This window comes from Nycticebus coucang, chromosome 3, assembly GCF_027406575.1.
Source record: "Nycticebus coucang isolate mNycCou1 chromosome 3, mNycCou1.pri, whole genome shotgun sequence".
Taxonomy (NCBI): domain Eukaryota; kingdom Metazoa; phylum Chordata; class Mammalia; order Primates; family Lorisidae; genus Nycticebus; species Nycticebus coucang.
This window is the reverse complement of record NC_069782.1, coordinates 95,021,892-95,046,974: the sequence shown is the minus strand read 5'-3', so window position 1 is coordinate 95,046,974 and position 25,083 is coordinate 95,021,892. Positions and strand designations below refer to the sequence as shown.

General features: G+C 37.2%; 1 protein-coding gene across 1 annotated transcript in view; it reads right to left on the bottom strand.

The window, feature by feature from the left end:
* MICU1 (mitochondrial calcium uptake 1) overlaps window positions 1-24,432 on the bottom strand; it is a 255,844-nt gene extending 231,412 nt beyond the window's left edge. The window contains exon 1 of the mRNA XM_053586212.1: window positions 24,252-24,432. The gene's annotated coding sequence lies outside the window, so the exon portion shown is untranslated. The remainder of the gene's footprint in view (window positions 1-24,251) is intronic.
* Window positions 24,433-25,083: the final 651 nt, after the last annotated feature.

Below are 25,083 nucleotides of genomic sequence, written 5' to 3'. Positions count from 1 at the left end.
CTGTCTTTAGATAAAAGACATTTTAACTGGGCCGAGATGTATCTCCTACTTTTGAATTACACTTCTCTGATGATATTAGTGGTGTGAGGCATTTTATCATATACCTGTTGGTCATCTGCATATCACCTTTTGAAAAATATCTACATATTCAGATCTTTTGCCCATTTTTAATTGGATTATTTGCTTTTGCTATTGAGTTGTCTGAGCTACTGCGACATTCTCAATATTAATTCCTTGCCAGGTGGAAAATGTATAAATACTTTCTCCCATTCTCTGAATTCTCTCTTCACGAATATTTCCTTTCTTCCTTTGCTGTGCAGAAGCTTTTCAGCTTGATGAGAACCCATTGTCCATTTTTACTTTACTTTTCTGTGCTTTTGAGGTCTATTACAAAAAAAGTCTTTGTATTTTTCTTCCCAATGTTTTCTTCAAATAGTTTCACAGTTTCAAGTCTTAGATATAAGTCTGTAATCCATTTTGATTTTATTTTTCAAGAATTTATATTAATAATGATAATGAAGACACTAATTATCAGAATCCACTGGAAATGTGAAGCATCAAAGAAAAATGTACAGAATTTAATACTTTAACAAGTAAAATTTAAACAAAGAAAATAAACGAAATAAGTACCAGGCTTAAAAGAACAGAAAAAAAACAACAACAAAGTAAACCAAAAACATATATAAGGAAAATAATTAAAGCCCAAATAAATGAGATCAAAAAGACAAAAATAGTACTCCTAGTTAATAAATTAAAATCTTGTCTCAAAAAAACAAAATAAACCATTAGCTACCTCAATCAAGAAAAGGAGGTAAGAGAAAGCACAAATAACCCTTGGAACAGAAGGAAGTTTAAATATAAGACTACTTTGCTGATCTCTATGCAAATGAATTTTATTTTTTCTCTGTATTTTTTTAATTCAAAATATTAAGGGGGTACAAATATTTTTGATACATGAGTACTTTACCCCTCCCTGCTTCCCCTCTTCTTGATTTCCAAGGACTTTTACATCTCTTACACTGTGCAGCCATCGATTAGCTCCCAGTTATTACAGAATACAAGTAAGTGTTTTTCCATTTCTAAAATACTTCACTTAAGAATAATGGTTTGAGACACTTGGAATCGAATTGAAAACCAAGAAATGAAACTAATACCTTACAACCACCTAATCTTCGATAAACCAAACAAGAACATACCTTGGGGCAAAGACTCCCTATTCAATAAATGGTGTTGGGAGAACTGGATGTCTACATGTAAAAGACTGAAACTGGACCCACACCTTTCCCCACTCACAAAAATGGATTCAAGATTGATAAAGGACTTAAATTTAAGGCATGAAACAATAAAAATCCTCCAAGAAAGCATAGGAAAAACACTGGAAGATATTGGCCTGGGGGAAGACTTCATGAAGAAGACCGCCATGGCAATTGCAACAACACCAAAAATAAACAAATGGAACTTCATTAAACTGAAAAGCTTCTGTGCTGCTAAGGAGACAATAACCAAAGCAAAGAGACAACCTACACAATGGGAAAGGATATTTGCATATTTTCAATCAGACAAAAGCTTGATAACTAGGATCTATAGAGAACTCAAATTAATCCACATGAAAAAAGCCAACAATCCCATATATCAATGGGCAAGAGACATGAATAGAACCTTCTCTAAAGATGACAGACGAAAGGCTAACAAACATATGAAAAAATGTTCATCATCTCTATTAGAGAAATGCAAATCAAAACAACCCTGAGATATCATCTAACCCCAGTGAGAATGGCCCACATCACAAAATCTCAAAACTGCAGATGCTGGCATGGATGTGGACAGAAGGGAACACTTTTACACTGCTGGTGGGACTGCAAACTAGTACAACCTTTCTGGAAGGAAGTATGGAGAAACCTCAAAGCACTCAAGCTAGACCTCCCATTTGATTCTGCAATCCCATTACTGGGCATCTATCCAGAAGGAAAAAAATCCTTTTATCATAAGGACATTTGTACTAGACTGTTTATTGCAGCTCAATTTACAATCGCCAAAATGTGGAAACAGCCTAAATGCCCACCAACCCAGGAATGGATTAACAAACTGTGGTATATGTATACCATGGAATACTATTCAGCTATTAAAAAAAATGGAGACTTTACATCCTTCGTACTAACTTGGATGGACGTGGAAGACATTATTCTTAGTAAAGCATCACAAGAATGGAGAAGCATGAATCCTATGTACTCAATTTTGATATGAGGACAATTAATGACAATTAAGGTTATGGGGGGGAGGAAAAGCAGAAAGAGGGATGGAGGCGGGGGGTGGGGCCTTGGTGTTTGTCACACTTTATGGGGGCAAGACACGATTGCAAGAGGGACTTTGCCTAACAATTGCAATCAGTGTAACCTGGCTTATTGTACCCTCAATGAATCCCCAACAATAAAAAAAAAAAAAAAGTAGGATGAAGGTAACAGAAGTGAAAAACAACAACAACAACAAAAAAAAAAAAAAAAGTAGGATGAAGGTAACAGAAGTGAAACAACAGAAAAAAAAAAAAAAGAATAATGGTTTGGGCTGGGCACATCATGCCTGCCATCCTAGCAATCTGAGAGGCTGACAGAGGGGGATCACTTGAGGTCAGGAGGTTGAGACCAGCCTGAAGGCATAGTACTCTATCTGGGGCCAACAGAGTCAGACTCTGTCTCCCCCCACAAAAAGAAAAAGATGGTCTCTAGTTCCATAAGTTGCTATAAAAGGTATCATATCATTCCTTTTTATGGCTGAGTAGTACTCTATGGTACCTGTACACACATTTTCTTAATCCACTCATAAATTAATGGGTACTTAAGTTGATTCCACATCTTTGTGATTATGGACTGTGCTACAATGAACATTCGAGTGCAAGTGTCTTTTTAATAAAATGACTTCTTTTCTTTTTGGTAGATACCTAATAATGGGATTGTGGATCAAATGATAGATAAGTCGACATTTATTTCTTTGAGGAATCTCCATACTATTTTCCATAGAGGTTATACTAACTGGTAGTCCCACCAACAGTGTATAAGTATTCCTTTCTCTCTGCATCCATGCCAGCATCTATTGTTTTTTTTTTGTTTGTTTGTTTCTTTTTTTACTTTTTAATTATGGCCATTCTGACAGGGGTAAAGTGAGATCTTATTGTGGTTCTAATTTGCATTTCCCTGATGATGAGTGATGTTAAGCATTTCTTCATATGCTTTTTGGCCATTTATGTATCTCCTTTTGAAGAACCATTCATATCTTATCACATGCTCTAGCAATTACACTTCTAGGTATGTATCCAAAAGAAATGAAAGCAGGATTTCAATTCACCCATGTTCACAGCATTATGTATAATACTTAAAATGTACAAATAACCTAAGTGTCCACAGACAGATAAATGGATAAACATACATTTACATACAATGGACTATTATGCACCTTTAGAAAGGAAAGAAATTCTGACTTATGCCACAACATGATGAACCATGAAGACATTATGCTAAGCTACATAAACCAGTTACAAAAAGACAAATATTATATTATTCCACTTATATGAAATATTTAGAGTACTCGTAATTATAGAGAACATAGAATTGTGGTTTCCAGGGATTGAGGAAGAATGAAATGGGATATTGTTTAATGGGAATAGAATATCAATTTTACAAAATGAAAAAGTTACAGAGATGGGTAGTGGAGACTACACATTATGAATACATTCAATAGCACTTAACTATATACTTAAAAATGGTTAACATGAAAATTTATCCAATTGGTATTTTACCACAATTAAAAAAAAAAAAACAAATGAAGACTGATTATCTAAAAGGGATGAAGGGAACAAGTTGGAAAGAATAGGGAGATAAAGATATGGCAGAAGGGATGCCAGAGAAAGGATACTTCTCTGACTCTTGGAACCATGGTAATGTTTGACATACTCAAAAAACTAATTCAGCCAGGCGTGGTGGCTCACACCTATAATCCTAGCATTCTGGGAGGCCAAGGTGGGTGGACTGCTTGAGCTCACAAGTTCGAGACCAGCCTGAGCAACAGTCAGACCCTGTCTCTAAAAATACAAGAACTGAGGCAAGAGGATTGCTTGAGCCCAGGAGTTGGAGGTTGCTGTGAGCTATGATGACGGCACTCTATGATGACGGCACTCTGTCCAATGTTGAGCAATGTTCTCAAGTCCCAGCTTGAGACTGTCTCAAAAAATGAACAAACAAAAACTAATTCACTAAGTAAAATTAATCAGGATGTGACAGAATTCAATGTGTAACAGAAACAGTAACAAACGAACTTAACTATGTTACAAATTAATAATATAACTATGCCAAAGGAGGTGAGGAAGAAAATATTAAACTTCGGTAACTTTGAAAAAGAGCATTTTGATTATGTACTATCAGGTTAAAGACAAAAAGAAATATACACACACTCTTGATCTTAGCCAAAAGGCCGAGAAGTGATGAAATATAAATATATTATACATTAATTTGTAAATTTACTTTTCAGAGTAGTATGTGTTACCAATTCTGAAATTATTTCATGTATAATACAGGATGGAGTAAGTAAGTACATTTATTATGGATAATAAGATCTTATTTTCTCACTGTCAGAAAAAGGGATTACTAAGAAACAAGGAAAGGGCTATTATGAATCCTTCACATGGGGCTGAGTTGGAGATACTAATATGAATTCAGAGTTTTTAATATATATACAGATGGATATAGATTGTGCAGTTTGTATATGCATGAGCATATCTAGTATCCAAATCTTGGTTTCTCAGTATCAATAAGGGGAACTAGGATTTCTTGGACAACTGGTTAAGTCCAAGGCTGAGGTAAGGACATCTTTTGCTACAGGAATTACATTTTAAATGTTGAGGGTATGTTGAAGGGCCTGAAAAGTTAACTTGGAGGACCTCCCACTGGCCAAATCTGGAATAATCTGAGCAACAAAGCAATGATAATAATGAATTATAAGCCATTGATTAAAAAATAAATATCCTTAAATTCATGCTGATAAAAATAATCAAATAATTAAATAAATGGAGAAGAGATAGCTCTTCCTTTCAATATAATTTCAATTAATGAATGTAGAAGAAATGGTTAAAAAAATTGAAACACAACAATCATAACCGTTGCAGGCAAAAATAGATGTTAACATTAATGAGTTTAAGTATGATGAATCCCAGTTAGTGGGTTAAAGTACAGTTTGATGAACCAAAGAAATGTACAGAATCAAAGTAACTCCTTACTAGACACCTATTAATTGTAAAGGAAAAACACAAAAGCTTTAGAGTCCCTGCGGAGTCCACTTAAAACACATAATCAAAGTTAGTAGCACCAGGATTAAGACTTATTCATATTTTGTACCTCCTGATACAACGTACTTAGAAGAATACAAAATCAATCTGTGACATTCTTGCTAAAAATGTACAATCTCAGTCCAATTATAATAAATGCAAGTATCAGACAAACTCAGTTGAGCAATATTCTATAATGCTGGCCTGAACACTGTTCTAATAAAGAAAAGAGTTTAAATTCTATACTCTTCCATGTGTAAATCTAAGAATAGACCACCAGTTGGATAATCCCTGTCATTTCGATCTTTTTTTTTTTGAGACAGAATCTCCCTTTATCACCCTCCGAAGACTGTCATGGTATCATAGCTTAGGGTAACCTCAAATAACCCCTCTTGGGCTTATGCAATCCTTTTGCCTCAGCCTCCCACATTTCAATCTTATAAGACCATGTACACCAAAGATAAACAAAGCATTTGGAAGAATAATGCTGAGATAATAATCAGAAATAAGGCAGAATCTGGAAAAAATGGCCAATATTGCTATGAGACACACGCCAATGTAAACAATCACTTCTTCCACTCCTCTGATCACTATCATCACAAAAACAAAGCTCTTGCTCCTGCTGTAGTAGGCAGTAAACTTTCTGCTAACATTAAGTATGCCTAGGCAGTATACCATGCAGTTCTGGCCTGGGCTAGAGTGCTAAAAGAAGATGTTTCAATTTTTGGAAAGATGATCTACTCTCACACTACCACTAATTAGCTCCCTTTCCTATAGTTTTTAAAAATGTTCCAAAAGTAGGGCGGTGCCTGTGGCTCAAGGAGTAGGGCGCCGGTCCCATATGCCTGAGGTGGCGGGTTCATACCCAGCCCTGGCCAAAAAAAAAAAAAAAATGTTCCAAAAGTTTGAAAATCAAAGGGAAACAAAACTCATACTTTTAGCAGCCTCATGTATCTATTTGAACTGTGACTTTGTTTTTTTTTTTTGTCTTGTTCTCTCACCCTCAGTAAAGTGTACTGGCATCATCATAGCTCAGTGCAACCTCAAACTCATGGGCTCAAGCAATTCTCCCACCTCAGCCTTTCAGAGTGCTAGGATTATAGGTATGAGTCACTCCACCCAGCCTTATTTATAAAAATTGTTTCCAGATGAATAACTTCATGAGGTCAGTTGAATAGTGTGATTATATAATACTTAACACTACTGAACAGTACACTTAAAAATGGTTAATAAATTTAATATTTTTGAAAAAGACTAACAGAATGAACCCAGAGAAAACCCAATGTAATCTAGGGATTTTAGTTAATAACAGCGTTATTGGTATTGGCTTATCAATTTTAACAAATATATCACACTAATGCAAGATGTTAAAAACGGGAAATTGAGGTGTAGGAAGAAGGGGTATACATTTTGCTCAGTTTTTTTTTTTCTGTAAACCTGAAACTCCTCCCAAAACAGTCTATTAATTTTTAGAAAATTATTTTCTACTGTAAGGCATTTCTCATTTGTAAACATCATTTACCTAGACTTAATCATAATGACTACACATATTTCATATTCCCTGAGGAATATTCAATTAAATCTGTAACTTCTCAGCGTTTCTCCAGAACAGTATGAAATCAATAAAATTCCCACAATCCTTCTTACTTGTACTCCTTCATCAGTTTCAATCTGGTTCAACTCTATGGAGCTAAGATGGAGAGTTAACAACAAAGCACAGTCACTGACATCTTATAGCCTTTCTCACCAGAGTTTCCATGAAAGATTTAATACATTATTGGGCAATGATTTAATTTTTTTCCTATGTATCTAGAATGGTACTGTAGGCTGAGTATTTCTCATTCAAAGTGCTTGAGACCAAAAGTGTTTTGGATTTGAGGTTTTTCAATTTTCGAATATTTGCTAATATGTATATAATAAGATATCTTGAAGATGGGACCAAAGTCTAAACACAACATTCATTTATGTTTCATATATACCTTATACACATGGCTTGAAGATAATTTTATATAAATATAAAATTTTTGAGATGGGGGTTTTACTCTGTTGCCCAGGCTAGAGTACAGTCATGTGATCATAGTTAACTCACTGCAGCCTCAAACTATTGGGGCTCAAGTGATGTGCCTCATCCTCCTGAGTACCTACAATTACAGGCACATGCCACCACTCCCAGCTAATTCTGGTTTTTTTGGCTGGTCTTGAATTCCTGGCCTCAAGTGTTCTCCTGTCTCGGCCTTTGAAAGTGCTGGGATCATACAATGGTGTAAACCACCATTGGGATTATAGGAGTAAGCCACCAGGTCCAGCAATTTTTATATAATTTTTTTTTATTATTATTTTGTACACAGAACTAACTTTGTATACTTTCCACACAAAAGATATTACAGCTAAGGAGACTATGAGGGTTTGTGTTTCCTTGGGGATACTGAATAAACTCTGTGCTGTTTAATCCTCAGTTTCCTTGGGGATACTGAATAAACTCTGTGTTGTTTAATCCCCAGTTTCCTTGGGGATACTGAATAAACTCTGTGTTGTTTAATCCCCAGTTTCCTTGGGGATACTGAATTAACTCTGTTGTTTAATCCCCAGTTTCCTTGGGGATACTGAATTAACTCTGTGTTTTGGCTGTGACCCATCACATGAAGTTAGTTATAGAATTTTCCACTTGTGGCATCATGTCAACACTCAGAAAGTTTTAGATTTTGGAGCATTTTGGATTTCAAATTTTTGGATCAGGGATCCTCAATCCATAGTTACATACCAATCTGGGAAAATTGAGAAAATAATCACAGAAGTTATTTCCTGCATTCTGTGGTTCAGATGTGAGACTGTAGTTGAGAACGACTGTTAGAAATATGAAAAACTAACCTGGACCAATTTGCAGCATTAAGAGTAGCTAATACTGGCCTGGGTATGGTGGCTCACACCCATAATCCCCGCACTTTGGGAGTGAGACAGGAGGATCGCTTGAGGCCAAGAGTTCAAGATCAGCTGAGCAACAGAGACCCCAGTCTCTACCAAAAAAAAAAAAAAAAATTAGCCAGGTTTGGTGGCATGCCTTTGTAGTCCCAGCTACTTAGGAGGCTGATGAAGGAGGATCACTTAAGTCCGGGAGTTGAAGGTTGCAGTGAGCAATGACTGTATCTAATCTAGATGACAGAGCAACACCCCATCTCCACAAAATAAAATTAAAAAAAAAAAAATCCATCACTGGTGTAAGATAGGTAGAATAGCTACTTAAACTTCATCTGCTGAATCCTACAGATCAGTTTAGTCAAATGTATTAATATTTTCCTGAGATGCATATAATTAGGTTCAAGAGAAAATGAGTATGCTAAAATCCTGATGGTAGTTATGGAAAAGGCCAGGATTATTCTGACCAGATCCTAAACAGGAAGAACCTAAAAAATGAAATTTAAAAATACCACCACTGTAAAATTTATTCACAAATACTAAGATCTGGAAAAACTATCTCAGAGCATTCTACCAGCCCCAGGAAATACAACCCTATTTCCATTCCCTCCTTTCTCTGTGTTCCTCTTCTTCCTATCTTTTCTTCTTAAGCCTGCAAGTCATTGCAAGGCACTTTTAGCCTCACTGACAGTTCTCAAGATTAAAGAGAACTATTAATATATATTAAAATTTGAGTTTCCTATTCCATCATCATGGTCATATTTCTAAAAGCACAAAGGAAATACCAACTGCCCAATCTTTATCCCCAGACACAACTTCTGTTTGACAAGCTATTGTAGACGGTAATCTAATTGCTTCTATTCATTTTTCTCTAGAATGCAGCTCTCACTCTGGCCTTCTTTACAGAGAAAGCATTCCAAAACATAAAAAAAAAAAAAAAGAGAGAGAAGAGAGCAATAATTTGTGAGACAATAAAGTGTAATAGACTTAGAAGACTTAAATTCAGATCCTAGTTATTCAAATTTTAACCCTGGATACTATCAGAACTCAATGTTCTCACTTGTAAAATTGGGGGAATAAAATTATATGGTCTCCAAGATTCTTTTCTAACATTCTGTGATGAAAAGGTAGGAGGAAAAAAATCATGAAAATATCAAAAGCAAAAAAAAATTCCCAAAGCTCTTAAATTCTCCTATGCTTATTTCACTTTTCCTCCTCAAACTCAAAGTTTATTCTGCTGTCTTTACCTGGGTAGGTAGTACTGGATGCTACCCTGTTTCCCCCAAAATAAGACAGTGTCTTATTTTAAGGTGTGCTCCCAAAGATGCGCTAGGTCTTATTTTCAGGGGACATCTTATCTTTCCTGTAAGTAGGTCTTATTTTCGGAGGATGTCTTATTTTCGGGGAAACAGGGTAGTAGTTGACTGTAACAACCAAAAATGTCTCCATATACTGTCAAGTATCCCAGATGAAAACCACTATGCTGGAGGATAGAGAAAGAAAAACACAACAGGTATTTTCCCCACACTCTTGGGACCAACAGTTTGTTTGATTAGAAAGAATAGCTCCTCTTACTCAGAATTTTAGAAACTCATGTAGTTCCAATGCCATCACCAAAAATGCCCAATATAGATACATGGATTTGCATTTTCCTAAATTTTATATAATCATAAAGTACAGTCATCTGCCCTCATTTGCAGTTTCCCTTTCCTTAGTTTTACCTACTTGCAGTCAACTATTGTCTGAAAATATTAAACAGAAAGTTTCAAAAATAGACAATTCATAAGTTTTAAATTGGATGCCATTGTGGGTAGATAGCACGATGAAATCTCACACTGCGCTACATTGTCCCACCATCCTCCCTTTTTCCAGCATATCCAGGCTGTCTGTATGTGGTACCTGGCCTCTAGCCACTTAGTAGCCAGCTCAGTTATCTGATTTCAGGGTGCTTATGCTCAAATAACCCTTATTTTACTTAATAAAGGCCTCAGATTACAAAAGTAGTAATCTACAAGTAGTGATGCTGGCAAAATGGATATGCCAGAGAAAGCCATAAAGTGCTTCCTTTAAGTGAAGAAAAGGTGAAAATCTTTCACTTAGAGGAAAGAAAGAAAAAAATTGCAAGCTAACGTTGCTAAGGTAGAAACAGACCAAGTATCATTAACAAAAGAATGGATAAACAAAATGGGGTATCGTTTAAAAGAATTATTTTGGTCTAAAGTGTCTCAATACATATTTTAAATTAGGCCTAAAGTTTCTCTACACATAGGGAACTGTAACCTAACTGACATGTAAACAGACCTATTTTTGTAACAAGGAGCCAAATCTCAGCCAATCACAGCAGCCAAGTTTCCCTCCATCAAAAGCAGCCAACTCAAACCTATTTCAGTAAGGCAAATACTCAGCTCTAGCTAATCCAGCTGTTTCTGTACTGCATTTCAGTTTTCTGTCCATAAATAGTATCTGATCATAATGTAGCCCTAGAGTCACACTGACGCTGTTCTAAGTTCTGGAGGCTGCCCAATTCGTAAATTGTTCTTTGCTTGACTCAACTCTAATTTAATTTGTGAAAAGTTTTCTTTCTTTCCTTCCTTCTTTTCTTTTTTTTTTGAGACAGTGTCACTTTCTTGCCCTAGTAGAGTGCGGTGCCATCAGAGGTCACAGCAACCTCAAACTGGGATCAAGTGATCTCTTACCTCAGCCTCCCAAGTAGCTGGGACTATAGGTGCCTGCTACAATGTCCAGCTATTTTTAAAGATAGGGTCTTGCTGTTGCTCAGGCTGGTCTCGAATTCCTGGGTTCAAGCAATCCACCTGTTGCGGCCTCCCAGAGTGCTAGGATTACAGGTGTGAGCCCAGCCCAAAAAGTTTTCTTTTAACGGCATGTAAATACAACAGAATATTAGTCAACCTTTAGTGAAAAGAAAATTCTGTGCTAGAGTTTGGGTAGATGTGTAACTGGCACCACAAACAAAAAAATCTTTTTATAGTTCTCTTATGTTTCAAGTTCCCAGGCCAGTAAGATATGCTGGTCAGAACTTAGTTAACTTGCTAATGCACTGACAGATTCCCTTTTGAGTCTTTTTCTCCCAGAAATGATGGAACTCCCTTGCAGTCACAAGATAACTGTAAAGCCTTCCATCACTTGCTTGTCCAGAGAAGGTAAGTGACACCCCGCCATAGACTGTGCCCAAAGACCTACTAAGCAGCCTACTCCACACATGCGGCCTACGCACAAGGTTGAAAGAATGACCAATATTAACCCCTAGGTCATGATACCACTATTAGGTCATTAAAACAAAATGTTCAATTTCAGTTTGGCCAGGGCCAGTTCAAACCTGCCACCCTTGGTATATGGGGCTGGCACCCTACTCACTGAGCCACAGACGCTGCCCTCAAAATGTTCAATTTCAAATCAAAAGTTTATTATATCTCAAGCAGAAAGTAATACAATTATTCAAAGTATCTATTACTTTGGTAGTTTTACTTTGCAAAACTGGCAAATTATTGACAGTTTTGCCATCTTAATAGTAGCTTGTTTATGCCAGCAGCGAAGAATCCTGCAGAACAAATGGCAATTGAATTGCAAAAGGTATTTTCCACAGCTTGTTGAGAACTGAATATTTTTCCTTGCTAGAAGTGGTGCAAAGCCTGGAAAAAATGGTAGTCAGTTGGTGCAAGGTCTGGTAAATATGGTCCAAATCCAACTTCTATAGTTTGAGCATGTTGTTTGTGAGATGATTTTGTCTTGTAAGAGGACCTGCCTATCTCTATTGACCAATCTTGGCTGCTTAATCACAAGCATCCTCATCATTTCATCCAATTGGTTGTAACAGACATCCGTGGTAATTGACTGACCAGGTTACAGGAAGCTGCCCTGTATGATACTAGTGCTGAACCACCAAATAGATTAACATTATCTTTTTTTCATGAATATTCAGTTTTAAACAGTTTTGACACTTCATCTTTATCCAACCATTGTGCTGAATGCTTGCAATTGTCAAAAAGAAATCATATTTCATCAAACATAACAATACAGTGTAGAAATGGTTCGCCTTTATACTGTGACAGTAAAGAAAGGCAAGCTTCCAGATGATTTCTCTTCTGACCCTATTTTAATTCATGCAGAACCCATGTGTCCAGCCTCCATTACTTGCCAACTTGTTTCAAGTAGTCCAGTATTGTTGGAATAGTAACATCAAGCCTTGCTGCTAATACACATGTAGATTGAGATGGATTCACTTACACTACAGCTTTCAGAGTATCATTATTCATACTGGCTCATTTTCAAGACTAAAATCCTGAGAATAGAACTTTTCAAACTATTAATGTACTGTGCATTCATTAGCCACATCCTTTCTAAACATTTTGTTGATATTTTAATCTGTCTGTGCTACATTGGTTCCACAATGGAACTGATATTCAAAAATGACAAGAATTTTTTTTATCAATGGTTTCACAAAAATTGCTCTAAAATTAATAAAAAACTTGACAATCACAAGCCAAAACATGCATTTGAAAGAATGAGGATGTACCTTCATAATAAAAAAGAGAGAGAGAGATTTGTCAAAGTGAAATGTCAGAGATATAAACTGTCAGCTCAGTACTTAAGGAAATCAGACATTTCATACTGAATAACCTAGTAGAATCCCCTCCCTGGGAGGAACTTATCTGCCAATTTTTGATTGTGCAATGTATGTACTTGCATTATTTCTCACAGTACTTGCCATGTCCCACACTCTACCCCAAACATATAAGATGTTCACTTACTTCATGCATTATTCATTTCACCTCCAGAAAAAAAACCCTGAGCCTGTCAGTCAGAGAGGCAGATTGAGGCAGATCATTCCTCCTTTCTTCCTTGACAATCCTCATTGTCTTAGTAAGTAGCTTTCTGTGAAGCAAGGCTGATAGAGGAAATCCCCATTGTGGGTTCATTAACAGATTCAAAAGGACAAACTGTACATGACACCATTCATATGAAGTACCTACACTAGTAAAATTCAAAGCCAAAAAGTAGACTAATGATTATCCAGGGCGGGGAAAGAGATAATAGGAAGTTATTGTTTACAGGGCATAAAGATTCTCCTTGGGACGATGAAAAATTTCTGAAAATGGATAATGGCTATTGTTGCATGACCTGGTGATTACACTCAATACCAATGAAATGTATACTTAAAAATGGTTAAAGTGGTAAATTTTATGTTATGTATCTTTTACTGCAATTTTTTTAAAGATGACACAAAAATCTCCTCCTAAAATCCATAGTAATAACATACAAAGGGTAAAAAAAATTAAAGATGAAGCATCTGGAAGACAAACCCATAAAATAAAGAAGAAAACCTAGAAGTGTCAAGGATTAAAAGAAATTATTTAATAAATACAAATTTTTAATGGCCTCTTTCTGAAAAGAGATTAACATCAAACATTTATAGCTTATCTTAAAACTTTCAAACATGGAAAATTTCAAAGAATACTATTATGAATGCCATCTATGCATTGTCTCCTAGACAAAACAATTAACATTTTACTACATTTGTTTTATCTATCTTGTTAGCTAGCTATTGTTCGATGCTGAACCATTTCAAGTAAGTCGCAGACATTATAACACTTCAGCCTTAAGTATTTTAGTATTTTCCTGTATAACTACATTCAAATTAACCATAATTACCTAATATCCTCTAATATCGGGACATATACAAATGTCTCCAAAGTTTATAGTTGATTTTTCAAAACCAGGATCCACACAAATATTATGCATTATCTTTGGTTCTGTCTATCTTAACCTAGAATAGTTTCTCCACACACCTGTTTCTCCCCTCACATCTTTGATTTTTTGTGTTAAAATACATATAACATAAAATTTACTCACACCCATTAGAATGGCTATTATTAAAAAAAAAGAAAAAAAACAAGTTTTGAAGATGATGTGGAGAAATTGAAACTTTTGTATATTGCTAACAGGAATGTAAAATGGTGCAGCTACTGTGGAAATGGTGCAGCCACTGTGGAAATAGTACAGCAACTCCTCAAAAATTAAACATAAAATTCTGACATATTCCACTTCTGGTTATATATCCTAAGGAATTAAAAGTAAGGACTTGAACAGATACTTGCACAGCTATGGTCAAAACAACACTATTCACAGTAGCCAAAAGAAGCAACCCAAGGCTCCACCAATATATATGAATAGATAAGCAAAATGTGATAGATATGTACAAGGTATATTATTCAACCTTTAAAAAGAAGGAAATTCTGACATACGCTACAACATGATGAACCTTGAGGACACTATGCTAAGTGAAATAAGCCAGTTACAAAAAAAACAAATACTGTGTGATTTCATTTATATGAAGTAACATAGACAAATCACAGAGACACAAATTAGAATGGTGGTTGCCAAAGACTTAGGGAAAGAAGGAAATGAGGAGTTACTGTTTAATGAGCATGGAGTTTCAATTTAGGAAAAAGAAAAGTTCTGAAAAAGAACATTAGTGATGACTGCATGAAAATGTGAATGTACTTAGGGCAGTGCCTGTGGCTCAAAGAGTAGGGCGCCGACCCCATATACTGAAGGTGGTGGGTTCAAACCTGGCCCCATCCAAAAACTGCAACCCAAAAAAAAGTGGATGTACTTAATGCCACTATACACTTAAAAATTATTTAAACAGTAATTTTTTAATTGCAGTAAAATACATATAACAAAAATGTACCATTTTAGCCACTTTTAAACATACAATTCAGTGACATACATGTTCACCATGGTATACAATAGCACAACCTTAATTTCTGAAGAGAATGGAGTAAATATTTTGCAGCATTTCTCACTCTGTGGATATGTGTGTTTGCTTCCTAGTAATGTTTTGTAAACTGTTTCTGTATTCCCTTTATTTCCTATGAACTGGAAGTTACATCTAAAGGCTAGATAAGAGTCAAATTACATATTTTTGGTATGAAGTCTATTATTTTGTATACTTCATAAGTCTTGACTTAGGCTTTCTTCTCTGATGTCTAAACTGCCATTCATCCCGTCAAGGGTATTTTTTATCACAAACATTATAGTTTCCATCTCTGAAGGAAGAAAAAAGATCTATTTGGGTCTTTTTTACATTTTCCAACTCTCTATTTAACATGTTCAATCTTCTAGTTTCTTGAACATATGGAATCATTATAAAAGTGTATTACTAAATCTTTACTAATTCTATCACTTTTATTTCTGTTTAGGTTCTGATTTTTTTTCTCATGATTACGATGAGGCAAATTTTCCTACTTCTTTGCATGCCTAGTATTTCTGACTGGATGTCAGACATTATGAATTTTACCTTGTATGCTGGATATTTTTGTACTTCCATAACTATTTTTGAGCTTTATTCTGGGGCATTATTAAATTACTTAGGAACACTTAAACCCTTTCAGGTCTTGCTTTTAAGCTTTATCAGATCAGACTGGGTGAGAGTAGCGTTTATTTTAAGGTTAATTTACCCCACTACTAAGGCCAAACTTTAAGAGACTCTACCAGGCTGTCCGACCCTTTTTCTTCTCTGCTGCACATTGCAAGAAGAAGAGCTAACTTGGGTCACAATATTAAATACACAAACACTAACAAAAACTGACAAGCAAAAAAAAAGTCTATGCATAATTTTCATGATATCCACCACAAGTAAGCAAAAATGTCCTTAAATAATCTGCATGCAGGCCGCAGGTTGGACACACCTGAGACACCTGTTAAGACATTTTCCACTCTGGCTGATAAAACAAACAAAAACACTATTCCTGACTCTGCAAATATAATTTTTTCTAATCTTTTCAGATAATTCTTTACTAGCCTTAGAAAGTTTCCTCAGATATTTGCACTAATCAGTTCTCAGCAGGATGCTTGAAGGGCTCCTCTGTAAATCTCTTAAGTTCTCCTTCCCTGAACATCTCTAGTATTCTGCCCCTAAATCTCCAGATGCTTTGCCCTCCCCCAGACACCCTCAATTAAGGGAAAGCACTGCTCCCTCATCCTGCTCTACAGATAGGAAATTCTTCCAGGCAGCAAGCTAGAGCAATCACAGAAATTCACTTTATTTATTTTCCAATCCTTCAGGGATCACTCTCCTTTGCTGTACAATGTCCAAAATCTACAAAATCACTGTTTTATACATTTTGTCTGTTTTAGCTTTTTTAGGTAGGAAGGTAAAGCTAGTCCCTGTTATTCCTTCTTCACCAGAAATAGAACACCAACTTTTTTTGTCCCTTTTATTCCTTTTTCCAAATTTTAAAACAATTCAGATATATTTCACTGCTACATATTTTAGCATGTCTCTTCAAAAATATGGACTTTCTCCCATATACTTAACGTAACAATTCCTTAGTATGCTCTAACACCCAGTCATTATTACAATTTCCCCAATTTTCTAAAAAAAAAAAAAAAATTTTCTTTTTAACAATTGGTAGTTCAGGCTCAGCGTCTGTGGCTCAAGCAGCTAAGGCGCCAGCCACAATACACCTGAGCTGGGGGGTTCGAATCCAGCCTGGGCCTGCCAAACAACGATGGCTGCAACCAAAAAATAGCAAGACGTTGGGGGCAGGTGCCTGTAGTCCCAGCTACTTGGGAGGCAGAGGCAGGAGAATCACTTGAGCCCAGGAGTGGGAGGTTGCTGTGAACTGTGATGCCACGGCACTCTTACCCAGGGCAACAGCTTGAGGCTCTGTCTCCAAAAAAAAAAAACAATTGGTAGTTCAGGCTCAGCACCTATGGCTCCAGCGGTTAAGGCGCCAGCCACATACACCAGAGCTGGTGGGTTCAAATCCAGCCCCTGCCTGCCACACAACAAAGACAACTGCAACCAGAAAATAGCCGGGCATTGTGGCGGGTGCCTATGGTCTTAGCTACTTGGGAGGCTAAAGCAAGAGAATTGCTTAAACCCAAGAGTATGAGGTTGCTGTGAGCTGTGACAGCAGAGCACTCTACCCAGGGCAACAGCTTGAGGCTCTGTCTCAAAATATAAAAAAAAATTGGTAGTTCAAACTCTCTTTAGAGCATTTAATGAACATGAGTGAGGGTACTTACTTAGGTACCTGATATCCATTACCTTATTTAGTCCTCAATAACCCTTTGAGGTAAGTATTATTGTTACTTTCATTTCACTGGAAAAAAAAACACCAAGCTGTTAAAAAATCTGCCTAAGGTCATAGCCAGTAGATGGCAGAGGGAGATTTCTCTGATCCTAAAGGCACTGCTCTTAACCATTTATGCTTGAACACCATACCAGTAATTATTAGCATAGAAATCAGATAATGTCAGCACCTAGGCTGTAAATCAAATTCTGAGACTGCTTAGTTTAAATGCTATCATAGGCTAAAGACCTGGAAAATTTACAATGCTGATTTATTTGAAATATAATAGATTCCATTTGATAAGATTTCAAAACCTAAAAGCAAATTTTATTTGAAAAAAATAACATGATTGAAATGAAAATTAACATCTCAAACTAGAACATGCAGATTCAAATTTACTTATAATGTTCTATAACATCTCTTTCAAACGGAACATTTTGCAATGACAGAAATATCTTACATCTACACTATTCAATACAGTAGCCACTACCCATAGGTAACTAGTAAATACCTGAAATGTGTGTAGTAAAACTGAGAGAAACTGAATTTTTTATTACTTTTAAGTAACTTAAATTTAAATTGTAATTATCAATTCATCTGCGTCTACCACTAGACTGTGAGTTCCTTGAAGAATGGAATACGTTTTCATCTCTCCCTCCAGAGAGAGATGTTTGTTGACGTGTGGTAGAATATGCAGATAAATTTCCTAGATACATAATATATCTGGTAAGTTCTCTAAATACAGACTAATATAGGCTACAGAATCTATAGGATTACATCCTTTAATTCTGATATTTAAAGCAGATGAAAAATCTTACTCTATTTTTTTCTAACCAAACATGCTCTGAGCATAGATATTTGATAGGTACTCTGTCAGATACTCAGGATATGATGATGAATAAGACTCAGTTTCTCATAGAAGAAACATTGAGAAGACTCAGTTTCTCATAGAAGAAACATTGAGAAGACTCAATCTCATAGAAAATACATACAAATGCTTCACCAAGTAAGAATATTTTAAACAAGACAAAATAGATTATGAGGATCACCAAGAACAATAACCACTGGAAGGCAGAGAGAAGTTTCACATATTGAGCAACAAATCATTAATCTGGTTTAAAGATGAATAATAAACTGAGCCCAGTGGCACATGTCTGCAATCCCAGTTATTCAGGAGGCTGATACAGAAGGACTTTAAGTCCAGCTTGGGCAACATAATGAGACCCATCCCTTTATAAAAGATACAAATAAAAAACAACAATAAAAGAAAATAGTAGCTCACCAGTTGGGAGATGGCAAGATGGTGTACAGGCATTCCAAATGCCTATGCAACAAATATACAACAAATAGCCTATGCAAGGCATAGCCTTTGCAAAGACATGACTTGCCAGGGGAACAAAAAATATTTTATAATGACTAAAACATGGGGTAAGAAATAGGAAGAGAAGAAAGATACATTAGAGCTAGATTCTAATACCCTTTATGTGCCATGAGCGCTGATGACTCAACCCTACTAGGATGGTAGTCAAAGTATTGATGTTTACTTTTTAAAAAGGGAAAACAACCTACTAATTTAATTTTCAAACTCAACAAACTCTGAAAAGCAAAATCTAAATTATAAGTTGTGCTTATAACAGATACCAAGTAACTGTCCAACTCTGAACAAGCAAGGTTTTTTAGAATAGACACTTTAAATAACCAGCCTTGGCGCCTATAGCACAAGGGTTACAGTGCTGGCCACATACACTGAGGCTGGCGGGTTCAAACCCAGCCCGAGCCAGCTAAACAAAAATGACAACTGCAACAAAAAAATAGCCAAGTGTTGTGATAGGTGCCTGTAGTTCCAGCTATTTGGGAGGCTGAGGCAAGAGAATCGCTTAAGCCCAAGAGTTTGAGGTTGCTGTGAGCTGTGATGCCTCAGCACTATACCGAGAGTGACATAATAAAACTGTCTCAAAAAAAAAATTTTTTTTAATGACCATCATTATATCACTTTGAGGAGAAATACCATTTTTGTATATCTGACATGAATGATGAGGGTATCTTTTTCAATGATTACACTGAAATCTCAATTTTCTCACAGTAAAAACCACCTTGAACTTAGTATTAGTTAGCCTAGGAAATGTTCACAATTTGTAAAAAACTGACCACCCTGTTAGTTTAGGGAAAAATAGTTTGGGGAGAAAAAGATTAATCCACTTCTAGCCATTTCTTTCTCATAAACAGGACTGAAACACCTCAGCCCCAATGAGACAATATTTAACTTCCCACTGCCAGCTCATTAATTATATTTAATGTTGATCACTTCTCATAGTTGTCCAATTCCACAGTTGCCTTTTTTATTTTTTCAACCAACATTATAAACTGTTGTCTCTTCTACCCACAGGTATTTATTATTGTGTTCTGAAACCATTACTTCTTCACAGGACTATTACCCCGAACTTACCCTTAAAAATAAAAACAAATTAATCAACAAAAACAAAACAATTCCATCTATCACTGGGCAAAAAATATGAACAGAACCTTCTCTGAGGAAGACAGATAAATGACTAACAAACATATGAAAAAATGCTCATCTTCCCTAATCACGAGAGAAATGCAAATCAAAACCACCCTGAGATATCACTTAACCCCAGTAAGAATAGCCCACATCACAAAAGTCCCAGAGTTGCAGATGCTGGCAGGGCTGTGGAGAGAGAGGAACACTTTTACACTGTTGGTGTAACTGAAAACTAATATAGCCTCTTTAGAAAGAAGTATGGAGACTCCTCAAAAAACTCAAATTAGACTTCCCGCTACTAGACGTCTATCCAGAAGAAAAAAAAAACATTTTGTCATAAAGACATTTGAACTAGAATAGCTCAATTTACTAGCACCAAGAAGTGAAAACAACCTAAATGCCCATCATCTCAGGAATAGATTAACAAACTATGGTATATGTATGCCATAGAGTACTATTCAGATATTAAAAAGATGGTGACTTCACACCTTTGGTATTAACCTGGATGGAGTTGAAACACACTTTTCTTATTAAAGTATCACAAGAATGAAAAAGCAAGTATCCAATGTACTCAATACTAATATGAAGCCATACGCCCAATTAGGAAAAAACTTAGTTCTATTCAAGTTGGGGGGAAGGGAACAAGGGAGGAGGGAAAGGAGGGATTGGTGTGCTCTCACTTAAAGGGCACAAGGTAGGGGTGTATGGAACACCTTTTGGTGCAGGGCACAACTACAACAGGGACTCTAACAAATTCAAAAATAGTCAGCTGATTATTTGTACCCTCAAAATAACCTGAAATTAAAAAAAAAATACCATCCCTGTGTTCTTTTCTCAAATATACCTAGATATTCATATTTAATGTCTTAAAAGTATTAACAACTTTCTTAATTATCTATCACCTTTTTCCTCTGGCAAAAAATAAAGATATTTTCATTTGGAAAATATGGATTAGGCCAGGCACAGTGGCTCACACCTGTAATCCTAGCACTCTGGGAGGCCAAGGCAGGTAGATTGCTTGAGCTCATGAGTTCAGGACCACCCTAAGCAAAACTGAACCCCCATCTTTACTAAAAATAGAAAACCTGAGGCAAGAGGATTGCTTGAGCCTGAGTTGGAGGTTCCTATGAACTATGATCCCACAGCACTCTACCCAGGGTGACAGCTTGAGACTCTGTCTCAAAAAAAAGGATTTTTAAAAAAGTGAGTAAACCCTTTCTTTTTGACAGAGTCTCAAGTTGTCACCCTGGGTAGAGGGCCGTGGCATCACAGCTCACAGCAACCTCAAACTCTTGGGCTTAAGCGATTCTCTCTCAGCCTCCCAAGTAGCTGGGACTACAGGCACCCACGGCAATGCCCAGCTATTTTTGTTGTTGTTGCAGTTGTCAACAACAACAAAAATTGTTGTTTTAGCGGGCCCGGGCTGGCTTTGAACCCGCCAGCCGCGGTGTATGTGGCCAGCACCCTACCCACTGAGCCATGGGCCCCACCAGTAAATCCTTTTTATAAATTGGTTCCATTTGATCCAGCAATCCCAAAGGAAAAAGTCATTTTATCATAAAGACACATGCACTTGAAAGTTTACTGCAGCAAAATTCCCATTCACAAAGATGTGGAACCAACCCCATTCGCCATCAATACATGAGTGGACTAATGTATAACACAGAGTACTATTCAGTCATAAAAAAATGTTGAACCAATACCTTCTGTAACAACCTGGATGGAATTGGAGACTATTCTTCTAAGTGAAGTTTCCCACAAATGGAAAAACAAACACCACATGTACTCACTATTAAATTGGTGTATATTTGGTAGTAAAACTCAAGGGAAAGCAAGCAGGTGGGAGGGTATGGGTAAATTCACCCTAATGGGTACAATACACACTATCCTGGTAAAGGGCACACTTATAACGTTGACTCAACTGTACAAAAGCAATTCATGTATCCAAAACACTTGTACTCCTGTAAGACTCTGAAATAAATGGTTCTCATTTTTAAAAGGATATATTAAAAACTCCATATGGAAAAAATGGTTAATGCTCAGCAAATGCTATAGCATTGTAAAAATTGCTCAGAGGTATTATAAAGCTTAAGAGTAGCAAAATTAAGTTTTAAAAAGCTTTATCCATTATGTTAGTCCTATAATTCTAAATAAGATCTCAAGAAACTGACCTGTTAAATATTTCACTTACCATTATTTTACATAATATTGCATTATGGAAGTAATTATGAACAACTGTTTTACTCTTAAATATAGGAAAGTCAGGGCGGCACCTGTGGCTCAGTGAGTAGGGCGCCGGCCCCATACACCAAGGGTGGTGGGTTCAAACCCAGTCCCGGCCAAACTGCAACAAAAAAATAGCTGGGCATTGTGGCGGGCGCCTGTAGTCCCAGCTGCTCGGGAGGCTGAGGCAAGAGAATCACGTAAGTCCAAGAGTTAGAGGTTGCTGTGAGCCGTGTGATGCCACAGCACTCTACCCAGGGCAGTAAAGCGAGACTCTGTCTCTACAAAAAAAAAAAAAAAAAAAAAAATATATATATATATATATATATATATAGGAAAGTCAGTCTTAAGATGTACCTCTTGGGGGCAGCGCCTGCCACTCAAGGAGTAGGGCACAGGCCCCGTACACCAGAGGTGGCGGGTTCATACCTGCCCCCAGCCAAAAACTGCAAAAAAAAAAAAAAAAAGAGGTACCTCTTGGGAATGTGAAGCATCTATAAAGGAAGACAGGAATAAATGTTTCTTCTCTTGCTTTTATTACTTTCTTTTTCTTTCTTTCTTTTTTTTTTTTTTTTGAGACAGAGACTCACTATGTCACCCTTGGTACAGTGCTGTGGCATCACAGCTCGCAGCAACCTCAAACTCTTGGGCTTAAGTGATTCTCTTGCCTCAGCCTCCCAAGTAGCTGGGACTATAGGCGCCCGCCACAAGGCCTGGCTATTTTTTGTTGTTTAGCAGACCTGGGCTGGGTTCAACCACACCAGCCCTGGTGCATGTGGCCAGAGCCCTAACCATTTAGCTACGGGGGCCCAGCCTTGCTTTTATTAGTCTCTGTCACTCTTTTCCTTTCTCCTCAAGCACAGGAAAGCCACTCTTGTGCCTTCACTTTTTGTTAATATTATTTTATGTTTTATCACCTTCTGTAAGGACACACAGGTTCGTGACACTTTTTTTTTTTTTTGGTGGACTCTTCTGGTTGTCAACACATTTTTTGAATATATAATTAGGTAGCAAGTGTGATGTTCTTAAGAGGAAGAGATCATCAGGGACCTATGAAGGGTAGAGACAAAGAGCAACTAAAGGCCAGAATCACCTCCGTTCTAAAGTTTTTAGAATAAGCATATTCTACAAGCTCATAACATTGATCATACAAGAAAGACAGCAAGTCGGTCACTCTGACCAACACCTTTGCCTCAAGATAATCATGTTTTTATTAACTTGACCTACAGTTTAATGAAACCTAAACTCGCCTATCAATTCCAAATGTTTCACCTTTCCTTTCTTAGACTGCTAGAGCACTTCTGCTGGTGACCTGAAGGGATGCTTTAACATAAGCAAAGGTATATTAACGAAGCCATCCAAAAATGTGTGATAGAAATGTCTATTTATAAACAACAGGAAGAAAATGGGACTTTCCAAAGTACCACAGGGACAATAAAATATTTTATACTCTAGTCCCTTAGCTACAAAGTATTTACCTACATATTCTATTTATATTTACTAATAATAATACCCACAGTATTCTTTAGGCATCTAAAAGACAAGGGAAGGAAACCAGAAACCACAAGACTGCAGATATGGCAACGTAAAGAATAGTCCGATTTAAACTCTCTTTCCCATATTCACATAGGTCAGTAACATTTGGCCCTTTCTCAAAACATCATGCGGTGGGCCAGGATGGGATGGTGAGAAGAACAACTTGAGAGAAGATGATAACGAGAAAGTGCTGGAAAAGAAAAACTGAACCATTCAAGAAACTTGCACTGGTATTGCTCGTCTGAGTCCATACTGCTTTCCCACTCTTTTTTCGATTAAGTGTCTAACATTTCCCCGATCAGAAATCCATCCGTAAACTCCCCCACAAATTGCAGGACAGCCAAAGCTACCCACAGGGAGTAAAACGTCGGCGCCCAAGATGGGAACCGAACACTGGAAGTTCACTTGGGACAGGAAGAAGGCAGCGGTGAGGTGAAGGAAAGCCGAGGACGGGGAGCAGGCAGAACTAAGGATTCCTCACAGCACCAGGACTGAGCGCATCAGGGAGAGTTAAGGTATCCCGCCAGCCTGACAAGTCGCCGGATCCCGGGGACAGACAAAACAGCTAGCCTTAGAGCCCAAGTCCCTAAAGCTATTTCGCCACCGCCTTCTCCTTTTCCTTCCCTAAACTGCTGTCTCCTCACACCCTTCCGAGTCCCAGACTCACCCGTCCACGATCCAGCTCCACCAGCTCTTCAGTCAAAGCCGCCCACTTCTAACAACCATAGAAACGAACAACCAGAAGAGTCAAGTTTCCACCTCCCCCGCCCACCCTCACGTGACGCTACTAGCCGTGGGGCCTGTCGGGATCGTGGCGAAACGGGTGTGGGAGGGGCACTGAGAAAAAGAAGAGGGAGGAGCGGAGAAAGCAACTCGCCCCGCCCCAGCCTCCGGCCCCGCCCCAACCTCGGGCCCCACCCCCCTCAACTTTTAAGCGGGGAAGCTGAAGCGCTTCCAGAAGCCTTCAGGCATTTGCTCCAGTTTTTTTTTACTGTTAAAATTTTTATTATGCCTTTTGACACCTCCTTGATACGCGTTTTCGTGATGGGTAGGCCAAAGAAAGTGAAAAGAAAACTGGACTACAGTGAGTTGGGAATTCTTTCTTTGCAACTGTGTTTAGGTTTAAAGTTCTGGTGAAATTTTCCTTTTTCATAACTTTAAACCTTTTTTGGATTTAGAAATTTCCTCTCCTCTATTGCATAGATTTTTCAAGTATTATATTTGGAGACTAATATTATTGCACAATTCAATTCCTAACCTACTAATAACATGTTTTTCCCCCAAAGAAGTTCATTTTATCAGAAGTCGGGGTAGGGAAGGATCCTCTCTCTCCTGCCGTGGAAATAGAATGAAAATATTATGATTATGATACCAGAGAATTTTTCAAATAAATTTTTTTCAAGAATTTACTTCGTTGGGTAGCGCCTATGGCTCAAAGGAGTAGGTTGCTGGCCCCGTATGCAGGAGGTGGCGGGTTCAAATCCAGCCTCAGCCAAAAC